At 38.6% G+C, this 20,171-nt stretch overlaps 1 long non-coding RNA gene across 2 annotated transcripts in view; it reads right to left on the bottom strand.

Annotated features, from left to right (window-relative positions):
- The window catches only part of LOC144578279 (uncharacterized), a 480,728-nt gene that overhangs the window by 321,263 nt on the left and 139,294 nt on the right, over positions 1-20,171 (bottom strand). Inside the window, exons 4-5 of one of the 2 annotated variants that reach the window (XR_013523752.1) lie at positions 4,589-4,784; positions 282-4,265 (exon numbers count right to left, since the gene is read on the bottom strand). The exons of the other annotated variant lie outside the window; for it this stretch is intronic. This is a non-coding gene — a long non-coding RNA (uncharacterized LOC144578279). Of the gene's footprint in view, positions 1-281; positions 4,266-4,588; positions 4,785-20,171 lie in introns of those variants that run through there. 2 annotated transcript variants of the gene reach the window in all.

The following is a 20,171-nucleotide window of genomic DNA, read 5'->3' as shown; positions in this document are numbered from 1 at the left end:
ATTAAAATAAAAAATAATATCTCCTATGTCCATCTGGCATCATTCAAAGGTTGCCAACCTGGCTTCATTCATGGGTACTAAATCCAGACTCTTATCTAATACAAATATTATACTTCCAATTCATAGACCCATCATGAATGGAATCAGCAGATTTTTCTATAACTAGTTAACTGCATTTAATTCCAATAAGCAAACCACAAATTTCATGTAACCAATTGTGCTCCAAATACTTCAAAACAGATTACAGAAAGCAATTAAAATTTTTAAAAAAGATAAGACAATTCCAACAGTGCATAAAGTTTATTTTAAAGTAACTAATAATTTGAAATCTAAGTCACATTAAAGGACAGTTAAAAAATAATAGATCAGTATTCAATAACAAAAATGGAAATTATAATTTAATTGGATTCACATAATATAATTCTATAAAATAATTCAATTAATCTTTTTAAAATAAAAAGTGACTGTGGCTATTTATACAACCTTGGGAAAGTTTACAATTAAAGAGGTCATAAGAAAACAGGAAAACACTGCAGATTCATTCCAATAAAATGGTAGCATAAATATGACAGGACTTCAGAAACTTTGTGGAAAAATAAAATTAAAACACATAAATAAGAATATAAACTTTATTTCTCAACATAAGCTCCATCATGTTTAAGACACTTATAAATGATGGTATCAGTCATGTAGTCCATTTTGAAAGAACTGTGGGTCCTGGTAAGTTAATCATTTCAATAAAATCTTTTTACATTATTAAAGAAGTTGGGAGCCAAATCAGGATGGTAAGGTGGATGATAATGATTGAAACTCTTGCAAAATTGTCCTTGTTTGATGAGAGGAATGAGCAGGAGCATTGTTGGAGATGGAGACTTCCTAGGAAAGCTTTACTGGGTGTTTTTCTCCTAAAATTTTCACTTTGTCAACACATTCTATTAATAAGCAGATAATAACATTCTTTAGCCCTCTAGAAAGTCAACCAGTAAAATGCCTTGACTATTCTCAAAAAACTGTTGCCATGACCTTTGCTCTTGACCAGTCTGCTTTTGCTTTGCCTGGCACACTCACCTCTTAATAGCCATTGCTTTAATTGAACTCTATCTTCAGAATCATACTAGTAAAGCCATGTTTCATCACCTGTTACAATTCTTTGAAGAAAGGCTTCAGGCTCTTGATGCCACTTGTTTGAAATTTCCCTGGAAAACTCTGCTCTTATCTGCAGCTGATCTAGGCACCATGGCCTTGGCACCCATCAAATGGAAAGTTTGCTCAACTGTAATTTTGCAGTCAGGATTGTGTAAGCTGAATCAATTGAAATGTCTGGTGCTGACTATTGTTTGTGCTGTTAATCGTCAGTCTGCTTCAAACAGGATACAAATTAGATTCATTTTTTTCCTCCCAAATTAATGTGGATGATCTGCCACTACAGGCTTCATCTTTAACATCATCTCATCCCTTCTTAAAATGAGTTATCCATTTGTAAACTGCTGACGTTTTTGGGGCATTGTACCCACAAATTTTTTGTAAAGCATCAGTGATTTTGCCATTTTTATATCCAAGCTTCACCATAAATTTGATGTTTGTCCTTGCTTCAGTTTTAGCAGAATTAACATTGCTCTGATAGGGGCTCTTTTCAAACTGTTGCCCTATTTCCCTTAGTGCCTCAAGCTCGATCCTCTTCAGATATGCTATAATACATTAGTAAGAGTTTATTTTGATGCAAAAAAATGAAATCCACACCTAGTGTTTTCATAATATGCATTTTCTATGAACTTTGTGAAGACATCTCATATACATAATCAACCTAATGGTTTAATGAAATTTCTGTTGTGAAAATATCAAATATTCATTTTGACTCTTTTTCATAATATTTTGCTGAAAAGTAAAAGTGGAATAAGTCACTAAATCTTTTGAATTTGTAAAGGCAAAAACTGGGAAGAGTTGGCCAATTGGAAAAAAATAAATTCTGGTCTTTTGTTGTTTTTCTTTCTAGTTTATGTACATTATTATTCTAGGATACATAATTATGCAAAGACTGTAAAGGTGGGTCATATTCCTTAGCCAAGGACAAGACGCTTTAATAGCAATTTTTATATTTATTTTTCCTAATCTTGTAAGAAATGTCAAAGCCAAGAAAAAGTGTTACCATACTGCACTTTGACCACTTGCTTGAGCTTAATTTCTCTGTTACATATGAACTCTTGAAGCACTTTATACAACTAAATGAAAATAATACAGCAAAACGGGAGAAAGGATGATCAACCAGTAGCTAAAAGAAGGTGACAGAGATTCAGAGAGAGCTGAGATTCTGGAAACTAAGTGGTATGATGCGCTAACAGAGGATGAGGCAAAATGAGGAGAAACATGTGGTTGGCTTCTAGCCTTAACTCCAGTTCACCTGTAATGAGGCTCAAAATCTGCTGAAGACTTTGGACCCTCTTACCCTCAGTTTCAATAACGTATCTGGCTCTCCTGCTGATTCACCTCCCCAGCTCTCTCTGCCTCACTGCTAAGCCCACTGGACACTCATCTGCAGTCTCAGCTCTGTCTCAGCTTCTGAGATTCATCTTACTTAGGCAATTTGGCAGTAATTCATCCCAGCACAGTGGTTCTCAATGTTAGCTGAATAATAGAGACTTCTAAGTAAGCCCCACACCCAACTTATACCCTAGACCGATTAAATCTGAATCTGGGGTGGGAATCTGAACTCACAGTTGTCCAAGCTCCCCACTTAATTCCAATTTGCATCCAAGATTGGGAAACATAAGGGCTAGCTCCTGATTCTGATCACAAAATTTTTATCCTGATGATAAATTTTTATACCAGTAAATGAGTTTCTGAAAATTTCTAAAGACTACTTGTACCCATTTGTACTCTAGTTGCAGTAATTAGTTGTATGCCTTACCCTGTGGGCTAGAGTTCCTACTTTAACATTCTGCCCAGTAACTCAGCTCTTCTAAGATGAGGTTCTTTTTCCTTCACCTCTCCTCTCCTCCACTCCCCTCTGTTCCCCTCCCCTCCATGCCCCTTTTCTCCCATCTCCTCCCTCCTCCTCCCTTCCCCCTCCCCTCCTCTCCCCTCCCTTCTCCTTCTCTCTTCTCTCCTCTAGTTAGCACCATCAAACCTGGACTCCAACCCGATTGCCTATCAACACTACTGCTAGAATGCAATGGCACAATCTTGGCTCACTGCAGCTTCCACCTCCTGTGTTCAAGCGATTCTCCTGCCTCAGCCTCCCAAGTAGCTGGGATTACAGACGCCTGCCAACACAACCAGCTAATTTTTTGTATTTTTTACTAAAGACGGGTTTTTACCATGTCCGTCAGGCTGGTCTCGAACTCCTGACCTCAAGTGATCCACCTGCCTCAGCCTACCAAAGTGCTGGAATTACAGACGTGAGCCACTGTGCCCTGCTCAGAAAAATATATATTTTTTTATTACTAGAAGTAATACAATGTATTGTTTAACAAAATACTTAATAAGGCACTTAAGATGAGATCCGAAGCTGGGTCAATCCTACTCAAAACCAAGAAGGGGAGAGAGAGAGAGAGAAAGAGAGGTAAACTGTTCTACATTAGGGGGGAAGAAGAAATGTTGTAAATGAAAGTGAATGAGCCACAAAGAAGGAGAGGGAGAAATAAACCAGAGTGACATGTGCAGCAAAAGCATTACATAGACTGAAATATCCCACAGGGCACAGTAAGTGAAGACTTTGAATAACAGAGATACATAATATATGTGATGTTTGCTTTGAATTTATTTACACTACAGACCAAGTAATGTACATAATTTTCATATACTAGTATAAACCTGTATGTGTATATATTCAGGGACAGTTTAAGAATTCAAACAATACAAGAGTATAAAATAAAAATTAAAATTCCCGTTTTCAGCCAAACTCCAATGGAAATCACTCCTAAGAGTTTCTTGGTTACCCTCCAAATATTTTCTGTGCATATGTAAACATATATATGGATAGCATTTATTTTTAAAATAATTAATTCTACATGGGCTCAAACAGTGGATAACATGATGAGCTGATAATGTCAATGTCTTTTATGATATTTATCCAATGCTTGGTAAGGACTTGGAACCCAACCTTGCTTGTCACCTTCCTTGGATGATGAGTTGAGGTTTGGTAGCCACATTTTCCTCCTATAAAATGTGATGGGAAGTTCTATTGGAAACCTGGGCTTTTGACATTCTGTTCCAAAATCATACCTATTTGAGATATCTTCAAAGCATGGCAGGTACAGCAGGTGTGACTAGAAGACCCAGAAGCAAACAAAGGTATTTTTAAATTGGTTTACCCCTATATTGGGTAGTTTGAAACTATACCCATTATCCCCCAGATCTTTCAAATTTTGTTCTCAATTCCTCTATATGTTTAATCACAAAACACTTTGCCAGGCTGAGACTTCTTTTGCCTTTAGATTCTGACTTTTAATCTGTATAAAATTATATAGTGCCCCCTTAAGTGAGTTGAAGCATAGATGTCCTGCAAAAACTTTATTTCTATCAAATGAAAAAGAAAATCTTCTCTTGAAAATTTTATAGAGTAAATCACCTGGTAAAACAATTGGGGTACCTGAGATTTTTTCTCAAGAGAGTTACTAAGTAGCTCTTCTCCTCGTCCAAGGAGATAAGTCTATGATGATGCCCAATACTGAGTGGAACCAGGACTTTGGTGTGGGAGAAATTACATCGTTCTTTGTCCAGAACTTTATAATGGATGCTGTTTCTGTGTGTGGCATTAAAGTTAGTTTCTTCTCAGCAGTAACATCCTGGTGAGATGGAAGACAAAAAGACAATGTAAAATTGGCAAGTTATATAAGAACTGCTTAAAACAGAAAGATTTTTGTCCCTATCTACTCTACTTTCAGTGACCATGAAACTCAAGAGCATGTCCCCATCTTCCCAAAGAAAGCATCTTCCAAAAGTCATTTGGAGTTGGAGAGCAAAGCGATGGAGGAGACATAGGGTATACTCGGTTCATAGTCATGAATCATCCGTATTATGAAAAGAGACTTTATAGTCAATAAAAACTGCAGTATTTAAATGAAAATTGTTGTTATATGTTTCCCTAAGTAGAAACAGAATAATACCCACCATTTATTCAGCACCAACTATGTGCCAGGCACTGTGCTATGTGTTTTAGATACACAATTTTCTCTACAACTACAAACAACCCTGCAAAACAAATGTTATGGCCTTCTTTTTAAAGATAAGAAAATTGAAGCTGAGAGAGGTTAATCAATTTGCTCACAATCACTGGGGATAAATGGTGGAACTGGAATTCAAATTTAGGTTTCTAGAATTCAGAAAGCATGTGCTGTAATCTTTATCATGTCAACAATGTATGGCTTGAAGACTACAAAAAAATTAAAAAGCATTACCATCCAAACAAACATATTCATAGGTGTTCTAATTCCATCTTTCAACCCAATTAGGCAGCAAGAATAAGAGAGAAGTTATAAACAGGATTAATAGACATAAGGAGAGCTAGGATAATAATTATTATTTCATACTAATGGAAGCATGGAGAGGTACATTAGCAATTCTCAGGCATACCTCAGAAAAGCTATGTAAAGCACTAGATACAGCAGCCATCTCTGTGTTTTAAAAAAAGTAGAACAGAATGCTGAGCATGAATCTCTTTTTGTGTTCCCAAGTGACAGCGTTTTATGCATTGTTGCTTTCTTGAGGTTACAGAACAGAAAAGTACAGAATTTATCCTCTTGTCTTTGTATTTGCATTTTTCAGAATTATGTGAGCGCATCTAGATGCAGACAGAATAAAGGCAAAGAATGCCTACACTGAAAATCCTCTGGGAAACAATAAATAGTACTCAGAGTAAACCTACAAAATGTATCCTAGACAAACACACCAAAAGAGTATTATTGGCAGATTTGTGCACCTTTACTCACCTACATACAGAGAAAGACACAAAACTGTTTTCTCATTTATCCTCAACATTTTCTTTTGAATTAGGAAAACCTTTACACTAAGGAAAACTAAAGTACAATAGTTATAAAATATTGAGTTTCAGGTTAGATTCCATACTGTTTTTGTTTTTGGCTGGTTTGTATTTGGGTTTTGCTTGTTTTAAAAGATTATCCTATCATCTCTTTTTTTTAAAAATGACATTTGAATGCTGAGATTACTATACTTAAATATCTCCAGCTATCTGAATGAAAAATTAAGCATGTACATAGTTATTTGGCTATAATTACTCAGAAGTCATTCTAAAATTATGTATTTATTTAAGCCATTTATTTTATATCTATTATATGCAGCCAACAAAGGACAATAGGAGATAGAAAGGATAAAAAGATTGTATGCCTTCTGTAAAGAAGCTTAGAATCAATAAACATAGCAAAGGTGAATGTATATATTATAATAATATAATTGTTATAATACTTATAGGAACTATAGCAAAACATGGGGAAAAAAATTACAAGAAGCTGGGAGATCAAGAGTAGCTTGATGAAAAAGTAGTATTTGAGTTGTGTCTAGAAAGGTGGAAATTATTTAATATAGACAAAAAGGGGATTAAAAAAAGCAGCATTCAGAAGCATGAAATAGTAGAGGGATGAAGCTGGGAAAATTTAAAGCAGATTTGGGATATGGCATATATTCTACTTAAATTTTAGTCCAATATATGTGTTGAAAATATTCTCAGAAAAGCAAATTTGGGTCCAAATTTGAAGGCTTGCAAAAATTTGAAGGCTTGCAAGGGCTGACTACATAGATAATTATGAGGAATACAAAGAGTAGAGGTGGGACTTTTTGTTGTCATTGTTGTGGAAGGAAGGCAATGATTTCCATCTTTAGACACTAAGGGCACTGTGTCATGTAGGCTCAACTTTACCAGTGTAGAAGAAAATATAATTTACCAGGAACTGAGTCATATTTGGTAGACAGGAAAATAAAACAAAATAGAAATGCCATAACAGCTATGCAGTAGCAAGGGCCCAGCTGAGATTAATAGCATGAGAGACTATGGGAGCCAACAGTACCATTTTGTCACTTTATTCAAAGCATGTCAGAAAGTCAAGATTACAAAGAATTTTAGGATGCCACAAAAAAAATACTGAAGAGACATATCAAGAACCTGGCCTGGTTAAGAATGCAAGTGAATGCACAGTCATTTAACACAAGTCACATGAATCGCTTAGAGAATAGTGGGAGTCTGTGACTTGGGGATCATAAAAGGGAAGAACAGAAGCAGGAGGCATGAGGGAAGAGAAAAAAGTGAGGAAGACCCTGAGATAAAATATTGGCCACAGAACATTATTTCAAAATATGTGTATTCCAATAGTGAGGATCAAAACACAAGTTTTTATTTATAGTGGAAAAAGCAGAAAAAAAACTCAGAGAAGATTGAACGGCTTTCGCAAAGCAAAATGCAGCAAATCACAGAGGATAAAAAGGAGAAGTTATAGGATACAGCAGGTATGGAAAGAGCTTTAGTGGAATAAGTACAGGTACCATAAGAGGAAAAGAGGGACTGAGGAAAAGAAGTTAAAAGTTCCAAACAGGGAACTGCTATATGGGTGAAATTTTTTTTTAATTAAAGGTTTGGAGACTTTATTAGTCCTGGTGGATGAACTGAAATCATATAACAAAGGACCACAAACTGGTGGCTTAAACAAAAGCAAGGTATTATCTCATTGGTCTAGAGCCTATACGTCTGAGAGATCAAGGTGTTGGCCAAGTTGGTTCCTTCTAAAAACCGTGAGGGAAAAGCTGTTCCACATCTCTTGCTGAGCTTCTGGTGATCTACTGGCAATGTTTGATATTATTTGTAAAATAATTACAAATTATTACCTGTAAAAGCATTGCTCCATCTCTGCCTCTGCCTTCATCTTCATATGGTTTTCTCCGTGTGTGTGTGTGTGTGTGTGTATGTGTGTGTGTGCCTTGTGTGTGTGTGTGTTTAAATTTCTCCAGTTTTATAAGGACATGAGTCATATTAGAGCTCCACTCTACTCCAGCATGACCTCATCTAAACTAGTTACATCTGCAAGGACTTCAAATAAGGTCATATTTTGAGTACTGGGGTTAGTACTTCAACATACAAACCTTGAGAGAATACATTTCAATCTGTAACAGGGCACTTATCATAACATTGGTGGATATGAAGCTGCAAGATTCGGTCTCCCTAAGGACTGTTTGGTTATGATTTCACCTCACAGTTTCAAACACTGGGGAAGAAGTAGGTAAAGGTGAACTACTGCATGTTTGGCCTCATACAAAGCCTTTGGATAACTGACTGCAGTTTTTGTATTTTTCTGTGTGCATATAACTGTCTGCTAAAATGACTGTCATTCAAGTGTGAAGTGTAGAGGTGGAAATAATGCAAAGGAAGGCAAATTTGTAATATGATAATCCACAAGACAAGCATTACCATTCCATGCTGAATTCCTAAGATGTTCTCTCCGCAAGTCTGAAAGAGGAGTTCAGCCTTAGGCAATAAGACAATCAATAAAAGGTTTATGAACTGTAATTAAAACATGTCAAGATTATTGAAGACAAATGGTCCTTCCTTGAAGATGTTTCTCAAAGATAGAATATGTGATAATCCTGGGAGACAAGAAGTCAGTTCTAGAAAAGTCTTAGCCTAATAATCTTTCAAGAAAAATTGACAACATTCAAAATGCCAAGGTTTTTAACAATCCAGAAAAATACTCACCTTTTATGCCTTTGATTTTCCAAAGAGTTCCTCAAAAGTAAGTACTAAAAATTTAATGTTAAAAATACTTGCCCTTTAGAATTCCAAAAAATAATAAGAAAAAGATAATAGATAAAACTCCCTTGGGAGAAGTGGTGGTTGTGGGAGCAGCTTCAGCAGACTTAAACATTCCTGCCTGCCAGCTCTGAAGAGAGCAGTGGATCTCCCGCACAGCACTGGAGCTCTGCTAAGGGACAGACTGCCTCCTCAAGTGGGTCCCTGACCCCATGCCTCCTGACTGGGAGACACCTCCCAGCAAAAGTTGACAGACACCTCATATAGGAGAGCTCTGGCTGGCATTTGGCAGGTGCCTCTATGGGAAAAAGCTTTCAGGGGAAGAAACAGGCAATAATCTTTGCTATTCTGTGGCCTCTGCCAGTGATACCCAGGCAAACAGGGTCTGGAGTGGACCTCCATCAAATCAGACCTGTAGCAGAGAGTTCTGACTGTTATAAGGAAAACTAACAAACAGAAAGGAATACCATCAACATCAACAAAAAGGATGTTCATGCAGAAACTCCATCTGAAGGTCACCTACATCAAAGATGAAAGGTAGACAAATCCAAGAAGACGAAGAAAAACCAGCAGAAAGTCTGAAAATTCTGAAAACAAGAATGCCTCTTCTCCAAAGGATCACAACTCCTCACCAGCAAGGGAACAAAACAAGATGAAGAATGAATTTGATTAATTGACGGAAGTAGACTTCAGAAAGTGGGTAATAACAAACTCCTCTGAGCTAAAAAATCATGTTCTAACCCAATGCAAAAAGAAGCTAAGAACTTTGAAAAGGGATTAGATGAATTGCTAACTAGAACAACCAGCTCAAAGAAGAACATAAATTACCTGATGGAGCTGAAAAACATAGCACAAGAACCTTGTGAAGCATACACAAGTATCAATAGCCAAATTGTTCTAGCAGAACAAAGGATATCAGAGATTGAAGATTAACTTAAAGCATGAAGACAAGATTCAAGCAAAAGAATGAAAAGAAATGAAAAAAGCCTCCAAGAAATATAAGACCATGTAAAAAGACCAAACCTACATTTGATTGGTGTGCCTGAAAGTGATGGGCAAAATGGAACCAAGTTGGAAGACACTCTTCAGGATATTATCCAGGAGAATCTCCCCAACCTAGCATGGCAGGCCGACATTCAAACAGGAAATACAGAGAACACCACAAAGATACTCCTCGAGAAGAGCAACCCCAAGACATAATCATCAGATTCACCAAGGCTGAAATGAAGAAAAAATGTTAAGGTCAGTCAGAGAGAAGGATCAGGTTACCCACAAGGGGAAGCCCACCAGACTAACAGCTGATCTCTCTGCAGAAATCCTACAAGCCAGAAGAGAGTGGGGCCAATATTCATCATTCTTATAGAAAAGAATTTTCAACTCAGAATTGCATATCCAGCCAAACTAAGCTTCATAAGCAAAGGATGAATAAAATCCTTTACAGACAAGCAAATGCTGAGAGATTTTATCACCACCATGCTGTGTTACAAAAGGCTACTGAATGAAGCACTAAATATAGAAAGGAAAACTGGTACCAGCCACTGCAAAAACATACAAAATGGTAAAGATCATCAAGAGTATGGAGAAACTGCATCAGCTAACAGGCAAAATAACAAGTTAGTATCATAATGACAGGATTAAATTCATATATAACAATATTAACCTTAAATGTAAATGGGCTAAATGCCCCAATTAAAAGACACAGACTGGCAAATTGGATAGTCAAGACCCATTGGTGTGTTGTATTCAGGAGACTCATCTCATGTGCAGAGACACACATAAGCTCAAAATAAAGGGATGGAGGAAGATTTACCAAGCTAATGGAAAGGGAAAAAAGCAAGAGTTGCAATCCTAGTCTCTGATAAAACAGGCCTTAAACCAACAAAGATCAAAAAAGACAAAGAAGGGCATAATGGTAATGGGATCAATGCAATAAGAAGAGCTAACTCTCCTAAATATATACACACCCAATATAGGAACACTCAGATTCATAAAGCAAGTTCTTAATGACCTACAAAGAGACATAGACTCCCACATAATAATATTGGGAAACTTTAACACCCCACTGTCAATATTAGACTGATTAATGAGATAGAAAATTATCAAGGATAATCAGGACTTGAACTCAGCTCTGGACCTAGCAGACCTAATAGATATCTACAGAACTCTCCACCCCAAATCAACAGAATATACATTCTTCTGAGCACCACATCACACTTATTCTAAAATTGATCACATGATTGAAAATAAAACACTTTTCAGGAAATCCAAAAGAACAGAAATCAAGAGTGTCTCAGACCACAGTGCAATACAGTAGAATTCCGGATTAAGAAACTAACTCAAAACTGCAAAACTACATGAAACTAAACAACCAAATAGATTGACCTCTAGCCAGATTAATGAAGAAAAGAGAAAATAATCAAATAGACACAATAAAAAATGATAAAAGGAGTATCATCTCTGATCCCACAGAAATATAAACTACCATCAGAGAGTACTATAAACACCTCTATGCAAATAAACTAGAAAATCTAAAAGAAATGGATAAATTCCTGGACACATACACCTTCCAAAGACTAAACTAGGAAAAAGTCAAATCCCTGAATAGACCAATAACAAGTTCTGACATTGAGGCAATAATTAATAGCCTACCAACCAAAAAATGCCCAGGACCAGATGGACTCACAGCCAACTTCTACTAGAGTTACAAAGAGGAGCTGGTAACATTGCTTCTGAAACTACTCCAAACAATACAAAAAGATGGACCCCTCCCTATCTCATTTTATGAGGCTACCATCATCCTGATAACAAAACCTGGCAGACACACAACAAAAAAAGAAAATATCAGGTCAGTATCCCTGATGAATATCGATGCAAAAATCCTCAATAAAATATTGGCAAATCAACACTAGCAGTACATCAAAAAGCTTATCCACTACAATCAAATCAGCTTCATCCCTGTGATGCAAGCCTGGTTCAACATACATATATCAATAAATGTAATCCATCACATAAACAGAACCAAAGACAAAAACCACATGATGATCATGATTATCTCAGTAGATCCAGAAAAGGCCTTTGATCAAATTCAACACCCCCTCATGCTAAAAACTCTGAATAAACTAGGTATTGATGGAACATATCTCAAAATAATAAGAGCTATTTATAACAAACCCACAGCCAATATCGTACTGAATTGGCAAAAGCTGGAAGCATTCACTTTGAAAACCAACACAAGACAAGGGTGTCTTCTCTCACCACTCCTATTCAACATAGTATTAGAAGTTCTGGCCAGGGCAATCAGGCAAGAGAAAAAAATAAAGAGTATTCAAATAGAAGGTGAGGAAGTCAAATTGTCTCTGTTTGCAGATGACATGATTGTATATTTAGAAAACCTCATCATCTCAGCCCAAAATCTCCTTAAGATGATAAGCAACTTCAGCAAGCCCCAGGATACAAAATCAACAGGCAAAAATCACAAGCATTCCTATACACCAATAACAGACAAACAGAGAGCCAAATCATGAGTAAACTCCCATTCACAATTGCTACAAAGGGAATAAAATATCTAGGATTACAACTTACAAGGGATGTGAAGGACCTCTTCAAGGAGAACTACAAATGACAGCTCAAGGAAATAAGAGAGGACATAAACAAATGGAAAAATATTCCACGCTCACGGATAGAAAGAATAAATATCGTGGAAATGGCCACACTGCCCAAAGCAATTTAAACATTCAACTACCATTGACTTTCTCCACAGAATTTGCAAAAACTACTTTAAATTTCATATGGAACCAAAAAACAGTTCAAATAGCCAAGACAATCCTAAGCAAAAAGAACAAAGATGGAGGCATCAGGCTACCTGACTTCAAACTATATACAAAGCTACAGTAACCAAAACAGCATGGTACTGATACCAAAACAGCATGGTACTGATACCAAAACAGATATACAGACCAATGAAACAGAATAGAGGTTTCAGAAATAACACTACACATCTACAACCATCTCATTTTTGACAAACCTGACAAAAACAAACAGTGTGGAAAGGATTCCCTATTTAATAAATGGTGTTAGGAAAACTGGCTAGCCATATGCAGAAAGCTGAAACTGGACCCCTTCCTTATACCTTTTACAAAAATTAACTCAAGATGTGTTAAAGAGTTAAATGTAAGACCTAAAACCATAAAAACCCTAGAAGAAAAGCTAGACAATACCATTCAGGACATAGGCATGGGCAAAGACTTCATGACTAAAATACCAAAAGCAATGGCAACAAAAGCCAAAATTGAAAAATGGGAACTAATAAAACTAAAGAGCTTCTGCATGGCCAAAGAAACTATCATCAAAGTGAACAGGCAACCTAGAGAATGGGAGAAAATTTTTGCAGTCTCTCCAATCTGACAAAGGGCTAATATCCAGAATCTACAAAGAAAATAAAAAATTTACAAGAAAAAAAAACAAACAATGCCATCAACAAGTGAGCAAAGGATATGAACAGACACTTCTCAAAAGAAGACATATATGAGGCCATCAAACATATGAAAAAAAGCTCATTATCACTGGTCATTAAAAAAATGCAAATCAAAACCACACTGAGATACCATCTCACACCTGTTAGAACGGTGATCATTAAAAAGTCAGGAAGCAACAGATGCTGTAGAGGATATAGAGAAAAAGGAACACTTTTTTTTTTTAATTTTTTATTGGATTATAGGTTTTGGGGTACATGAGCACAGCATGCAAGACAGTTGCGTAGGTACACACATGGCAGTGTGCTTTGCTTTTCTTCTCCCCTTCACCCACATTTGGCATTTCTCCCCAGGCTATCCCTCCCCACCTCCCTCTCCCACTGGCCCTTCCCTTTTCCCCCCAATAGACCCCAGTGTTTAGTACTCCCCTTTCTGTGTCCATGTGTTCTCATTTTTCATCACCCACCTATGAGTGAGAATATGCGGTGTTTCATTTTCTGTTCTTGTGTCAGTTTGCTGAGGATGATGTTTTCCAGATTCATCCATGTCCCTAAAAACGACACGAACTCATCATTTCTGATTGCTGCATAATATTCCATGGTGTATATGTGCCACATTTTTCCAATCCAGTCTATTATCAATGGGCATTTGGGTTGATTCCAGGTCTTTGCTATTGCAAACAGTGCTGCAATGAACATTCGTGTACATGTGTCCTTATAGTAGAACGATTTATAGTCTTTTGGATATATACCCAGTAATGGGATTGCTGGGTCAAATGGAATTTCTATTTCTAAGGCCTTGAGGAATCGCCACACTGTCTTCCACAATGGTTGAACTAATTTACACTCCCACCAACAGTGTAAAAGTGTTCCTTTTTCTCCACATCCTCTCCAGCATCTGTTGTCTCCAGATTTTTTAATGATCGCCATTCTAACTGGCGTGAGATGGTATCTCAATGTGGTTTTGATTTGCATCTCTCTGATGACCAGTGACGATGAGCATTTTTTCATATGATTGTTGGCCTCATATATGTCTTCTTTCGTAAAGTATCTGTTCATATCCTTTGCCCACTTTTGAATGGGCTTGTTTGTTTTTTCCTGTAAATGTGCTTGAGTTGTTTGTAAATTCTGGTTATCAGCCCTTTGTCAGATGGGTAGACTGCGAAAATTTTTTCCCATTCTGTTGGTTGCCAATCCACTCTAGTGACTGTTTCTTTTGCCGTGCAGAAGCTGTGGAGTTTCATTAGGTCCCATTTGTCTATTTTGGCTTTTGTTGCCAATGCTCTTGGTGTTTTGTTCATGAAGTCCTTGCCTACTCCTATGTCCTGGATAGTTTTGCCTAGATTTCCTTCTAGGGTTTTTATGGTGCCAGGTCTTATGTTTAAGTCTTTAATCCATCTGGAGTTAATTTTAGTGTAAGGTGTCAGGAAGGGGTCCAGTTTCTGCTTTCTGCACATGGCTAGCCAGTTTTCCCAACACCATTTGTTAAACATGGAATCCTTTCCCCATTGCTTGTTTTTGTCAGGTTTATCAAAGATTGTATAGTTGTATGTATGTTGTGTTGCCTCCGGTGCCTCTGTTTTGTTCCATTGGTCTATATCTCTGTTTTGGTACCAGTACCATGCTGTTTTGATTACTGTAGCCTTGTAGTATAGTTTGAAATCCGGTAGTGTGATGCCCCCCGCTGTGTTCTTTTTGCTTAGAATTGACTTGGCTATGCAGGCTCTCTTTTGGTTCCATATGAAGTTCATGGTGGTTTTTTCCAGTTCTGTGAAGAAAGTCAATGGTAGCTTGATGGGGATAGCGTTGATTCTGTAAATTACTTTGGGCAGTATAGCCATTTTCACGATATTAATTCTTCCTAACCATGAACATGGAATGTTTCTCCATCTGTTTGTGTCCTCTCTGATTTCGTTGAGCAGTGGTTTGTAGTTCTCCTTGAGGAGGTCCCTTACATTCCTTGTGAGTTGTATTCCAAGGTATTTTATTCTTTTTGTAGCAATTGCGAATGGCAGTTCGCTCTTGATTTGGCTCTCTTTAAGTCTGTTATTGGTGTAGACGAATGCTTGTGATTTTTGCACATTGATTTTATATCCTGAGACTTTGCTGAAGTTGTTTATCAGTTTCAGGAGTTTTTGGGCTGAGGCGATGGGGTCTTCTAGGTATACTATCATGTCGTCTGCAAATAGAGACAATTTGGCTTCCACCTTTCCTATTTGAATACCCTTTATTTCTTTTTCTTGCCTGATTGCTCTGGCTAGAACTTCCAGTACTACATTGAATAGGAGTGGTGAGAGAGGGCATCCTTGTCTAGTACCGGATTTCAAAGGGAATGCTTCCAGTTTTTGCCCATTCAGTATGATATTGGCTGTTGGTTTGTCATAAATAGCTTTTATTACTTTGAGATACGTTCCATCGATACCGAGTTTATTGAGGGTTTTTAGCATAAAGGGCTGTTGAATTTTGTCAAATGCCTTCTCTGCATCAATTGAGATAATCATGTGGTTTTTGTTTTTGGTTCTGTTTATGTGGTGAATTACGTTGATAGACTTGCATATGTTGAACCAGCCTTGCATCCCCGGGATGAATCCTACTTGATCATGATGAATAAGTTTTTTGATTTGCTGTTGCAATTGGCTTGCCAATATTTTATTGAAGATTTTTGCATCTATGTTCATCATGGATATTGGCCTGAAGTTTTCTTTTCTCGTTGGGTCTCTGCCGGGTTTTGGTATCAGGATGATGTTGGTCTCATAAAATGATTTGGGAAGGATTCCCTCTTTTTGGATTGTTTGAAATAGTTTTAGAAGGAATGGTACCAGCTCCTCCTTGTGTGTCTGGTAGAATTCGGCTGTGAACCCGTCTGGACCTGGGCTTTTTTTGTGTGGTAGGCTCTTAATTGCTGCCTCAACTTCAGACCTTGTTATTGGTCTATTCATAGTTTCAGCTTCCTCCTGGTTTAGGCTTGGGAGGACACAGGAGTCCAGGAATTTATCCATTTCTTCCAGGTTTACTAGTTTATGTGCATAGAGTTGTTTGTAATATTCTCTGATGATGGTTTGAATTTCTGTGGAATCTGTGGTGATTTCCCCTTTATCATTTTTTATTGCATCTATTTGGTTGTTCTCTCTTTTATTTTTAATCAATCTGGCTAGTGGTCTGTCTATTTTGTTGATCTTTTCAAAAAACCAGCTCCTGGATTTATTGATTTTTTGAAGGGTTTTTCGTGTCTCAATCTCCTTCAGCTCAGCTCTGATCTTAGTAATTTCTTTTCTTCTGCTGGGTTTTGAGTTTTTTTGATCTTGCTCCTCTAGCTCTTTCAATTTTGACGATAGGGTGTCAATTTTGGATCTCTCCATTCTCCTCATATGGGCACTTATTGCTATATACTTTCCTCTAGAGACTGCTTTAAATGTGTCCCAGAGGTTCTGGCACGTTGTGTCTTCATTCTCATTGGTTTCGAAGAACTTCTTTATTTCTGCCTTCATTTCGTTTTTTACCCAGTCAACATTCAAGAGCCAGTTGTTCAGTTTCCATGAAGCTGTGCGGTTCTGGGTTGGTTTCTGAATTCTGAGTTCTAACTTGATTGCACTATGGTCTGAGAGGCTGTTTGTTATGATTTCAGTTGTTTTGCATTTGTTGAGCAGTGCTTTACTTCCAATTATGTGGTCAATTTTAGAGTAGGTGTGATGTGGTGCTGAGAAGAATGTGTATTCTGTGGATTTGGGGTGGAGAGTTCTGTAAATGTCCACCAGGTTTGCTTGCTCCAGGTCTGAGTTCAAGCCCTGCGTATCCTTGTTGATTTTCTGTCTGGTTGATCTGTCTAGTATTGACAGTGGAGTGTTAAAGTCTCCCACTATTATTGTGTGGGAGTCTAAGTCCTTCTGTAAGTCATTAAGAACTTGCCTTATGTATCTGGGTGCTCCTGTGTTGGGTCCATATATGTTTAGGATCGTTAGCTCTTCTTGTTGTATCGATCCTTTTACCATTATGTAATGGCCTTCTTTGTCTCTTTTGATCTTTGTTGCTTTAAAGTCTATTTTATCAGAGATGAGAATTGCAACTCCTGCTTTTTTTTGCTTTCCATTAGCTTGGTAAATCTTCCTCCATCCCTTTATTTTGAGCCTTTGTGTATCCTTGCATGTGAGATGGGTTTCCTGGATACAGCACACTGATGGGTTTTGGATTTTTATCCAATTTGCCAGTCTGTGTCTTTTGATTGGTGCATTTAGTCCATTTACATTTAGGGTTAATATTGTTATGTGTGAATTTGATACTGCCATTTTGATGCTAAGTGGCTGTTTTGCCTGTTAGTTGTTGTAGATTCTTCATTATGTTGAAGCTCTTTAGCATTCAGTGTGATTTTGGAATGGCTGGTACTGATTGATCCTTTCTATGTGTAGTGCCTCTTTTAGGAGCTCTTGTAAAGCAGGCCTGGTGGTGAAAAAATCTCTGAGTACTTGCTTGTTCGCAAAGGATTTTATTCTTCCTTCACTTCTGAAGGTCTGTTTGGCTGGATATGAAATTCTGGGTTGAAAGTTCTTTTCTTTAAGAATGTGGAATATTGGCCCCCACTCTCTTCTGGCTTGTAGTGTTTCTGCTGAGAGATCTGCTGTGAGTCTGATGGGCTTCCCTTTGTGGGTGACCCGACCTTTCTCTCTGGCTGCCCTTAGTATTCGCTCCTTTATTTCAACCCTGTTGAATCTGACGATTATGTGCCTTGGGGTTGCTCTTCTTGCGGAATATCTTTGTGGTGTTCTCTGTATTTCCTGCAATTGAGTGTTGGCTTGTCTTGCTAGGTGGGGGAAATTTTCCTGGATGATGTCCTGAAGAGTATTTTCCAGCTGGGATTCATTCTTTTCGTCCCCTTCTGGTACACCTATCAAACGTAGGTTAGGTCTTTTCACATAGTCCCACATTTCTTGGAGACTTTGTTCATTCCTTTTTGCGCTTTTTTCTCTGATCTTGGTTTCTCGTTTTATTTCATTGAGTTGCTCTTCGACTTCAGATATTCTTTCTTCTGCTTGGTCAATTCGGCTATTGAAACTTGCGTTTGCTTCGCGAAGTTCTCGTATTGTGTTTTTCAGCTCCTTTAATTCATTCATATTCCTCTCTAAGGTATCCATTCTTGTTATCATTTCCTCGAATCTTTTTTCAAATCTTTTTTCAAGGTTCTTAGTTTCTTTGCATTGATTTAATACATAATCTTTTAGCTCACCAAAGTTGCTCATTATCCATCTTCTGAAGTCTAATTCCGTCATTTCATCACAGTCATTCTCCGTCCAGCTTTGTTCCCTTGCTGGTGAGGAGTTTTGGTCCTTTCTAGGAGGCGATGTGTTCTGGTTTCGGGTGTTTTCCTCCTTTTTGCGCTGGTTTCTTCCCATCTTTGTGGATTTGTCCGCTGGTCGTCTGCGTAGTTGCTGACTTTTCGTTTGGGTCTCTGAGTGGACACCCAGAATGTTGATGATGAAGTATTTCTGTTGCTTGGTTTTCCTTCTACCAATCTAGCCCCTTCACTGTACGACTGTTGAGGTCCGCTCCAGACCCTGCTTGTCTGGGGTGCACCTCTAGTAGCCATGGCACAGCGAGGGATGCTACCAGTTTCTTTTTCTGCTCTCTTTGTCCCAGGATGATGCCTGCCTAATGTCAGTCTTTTGGATATAGAGGGGTCAGGGAGCTGCTTGAGGAGACAGTTTGTACTTTATAGGGGTTTAATTGCTGAGCTATGCACTCTGTTGTTCATTCAGGGCTGTTAGGCTGCTATGTTTGATTCTGCTGCAACACAGCTCATTAAACAACCCTTTTTTTTTCTCAAATGCTCTGTGTTGAGGGGTTTGGGCTTTATTTTTGGATGTCCGATCAGGTGTCCTGCCCAGCTCAAAGGCAGACTAGCCACTGTTTGGCTGCCGAGGCTCCGCCCTGCTGTTGTGTGATTCGCTCTTTTCTTGCCGGCTCTGCTGTGGTCTCCGCCACGCCCTGCGGCAGAGTCTCTTCATTGTAGCGTGTTGCCTCAGCAATGGTAGGCTGCGTCAGCAGTGGGCGTGTATCTCAGTAGGGACGGGTTGCCTCGGCAACGGCTGGCTGCGTCAGCAGTGGGCGTGTATCTCAGTTGGGGCGGGTTGCCTCGGCAACGGCTGGCTGCCTCAGCAGTGGGCGTGTATATCAGTTGGGGCAGGTTGCCTCTGTAGTGGTGGACGCCCCTCCCCCACAGAGCGTCTGGGACAGTCTGCCCGGGATAGTTTGAAATCGCGGTTTTGTTCGTCCCACTGGGTATCCCAAACGATCTGTCCCTGCAATCCCCTGGGCTGGGCTACTGTGCAAGTCTCGTTCAGTCTCAAGTCCAGCCCTCTCAAGTCTCAGGTTGCCGGTTCAACAAGGCACCCGGACCAGCGCGCCCTGTGGGGATTGCTGGGTAGGGCCAGCCGCCGCCGCCCCGGCTGCCGGCTTCGCCAGGCAGACCTACTGCCTGGCGTCCCGTGTCTTTTTATACTTGGGAGTTTCCCCGTTCTGTGGGCAACAAAGATCAGTCTGGAAATGCAGCACTGACTCACCGTTTGCGAATTCAACGCGGGCTCCAATCCTGGGTTGTTCTCACAGCGCCATCTTGAGTCCCCTCCCAAATAGGAACACTTTTACATTGTTGGTGGGAGTGTAAATTAGTTCAACCATTGTGGAAGACAGCGTGATTATTCCTCAAGGATCTAGAACCAGAAATTCCATTTGACCCAGCAACCTCATTACTTGTTATATAACCAAAGGATTATAAATCATTCTACTATAAAGACATATGAATATGTATGTTTATTGCAGCACTGTTCACAACAGCAAAGATTTGGAACCAACACAAATGCCCATCAATGATAGACTTGAAAAGAAAATGTGGCACATATACACTATGGAATACTGTGCAGCCATAAAAAAGGATGAGCTCATGTCCTTTGCAGGGAATTG

The sequence above is a fragment of the Callithrix jacchus genome, chromosome 11, assembly GCF_049354715.1.
Source record: "Callithrix jacchus isolate 240 chromosome 11, calJac240_pri, whole genome shotgun sequence".
Lineage (NCBI taxonomy): Eukaryota > Metazoa > Chordata > Mammalia > Primates > Cebidae > Callithrix > Callithrix jacchus.
This window is presented reverse-complemented; position numbering and strand designations above follow the sequence as displayed.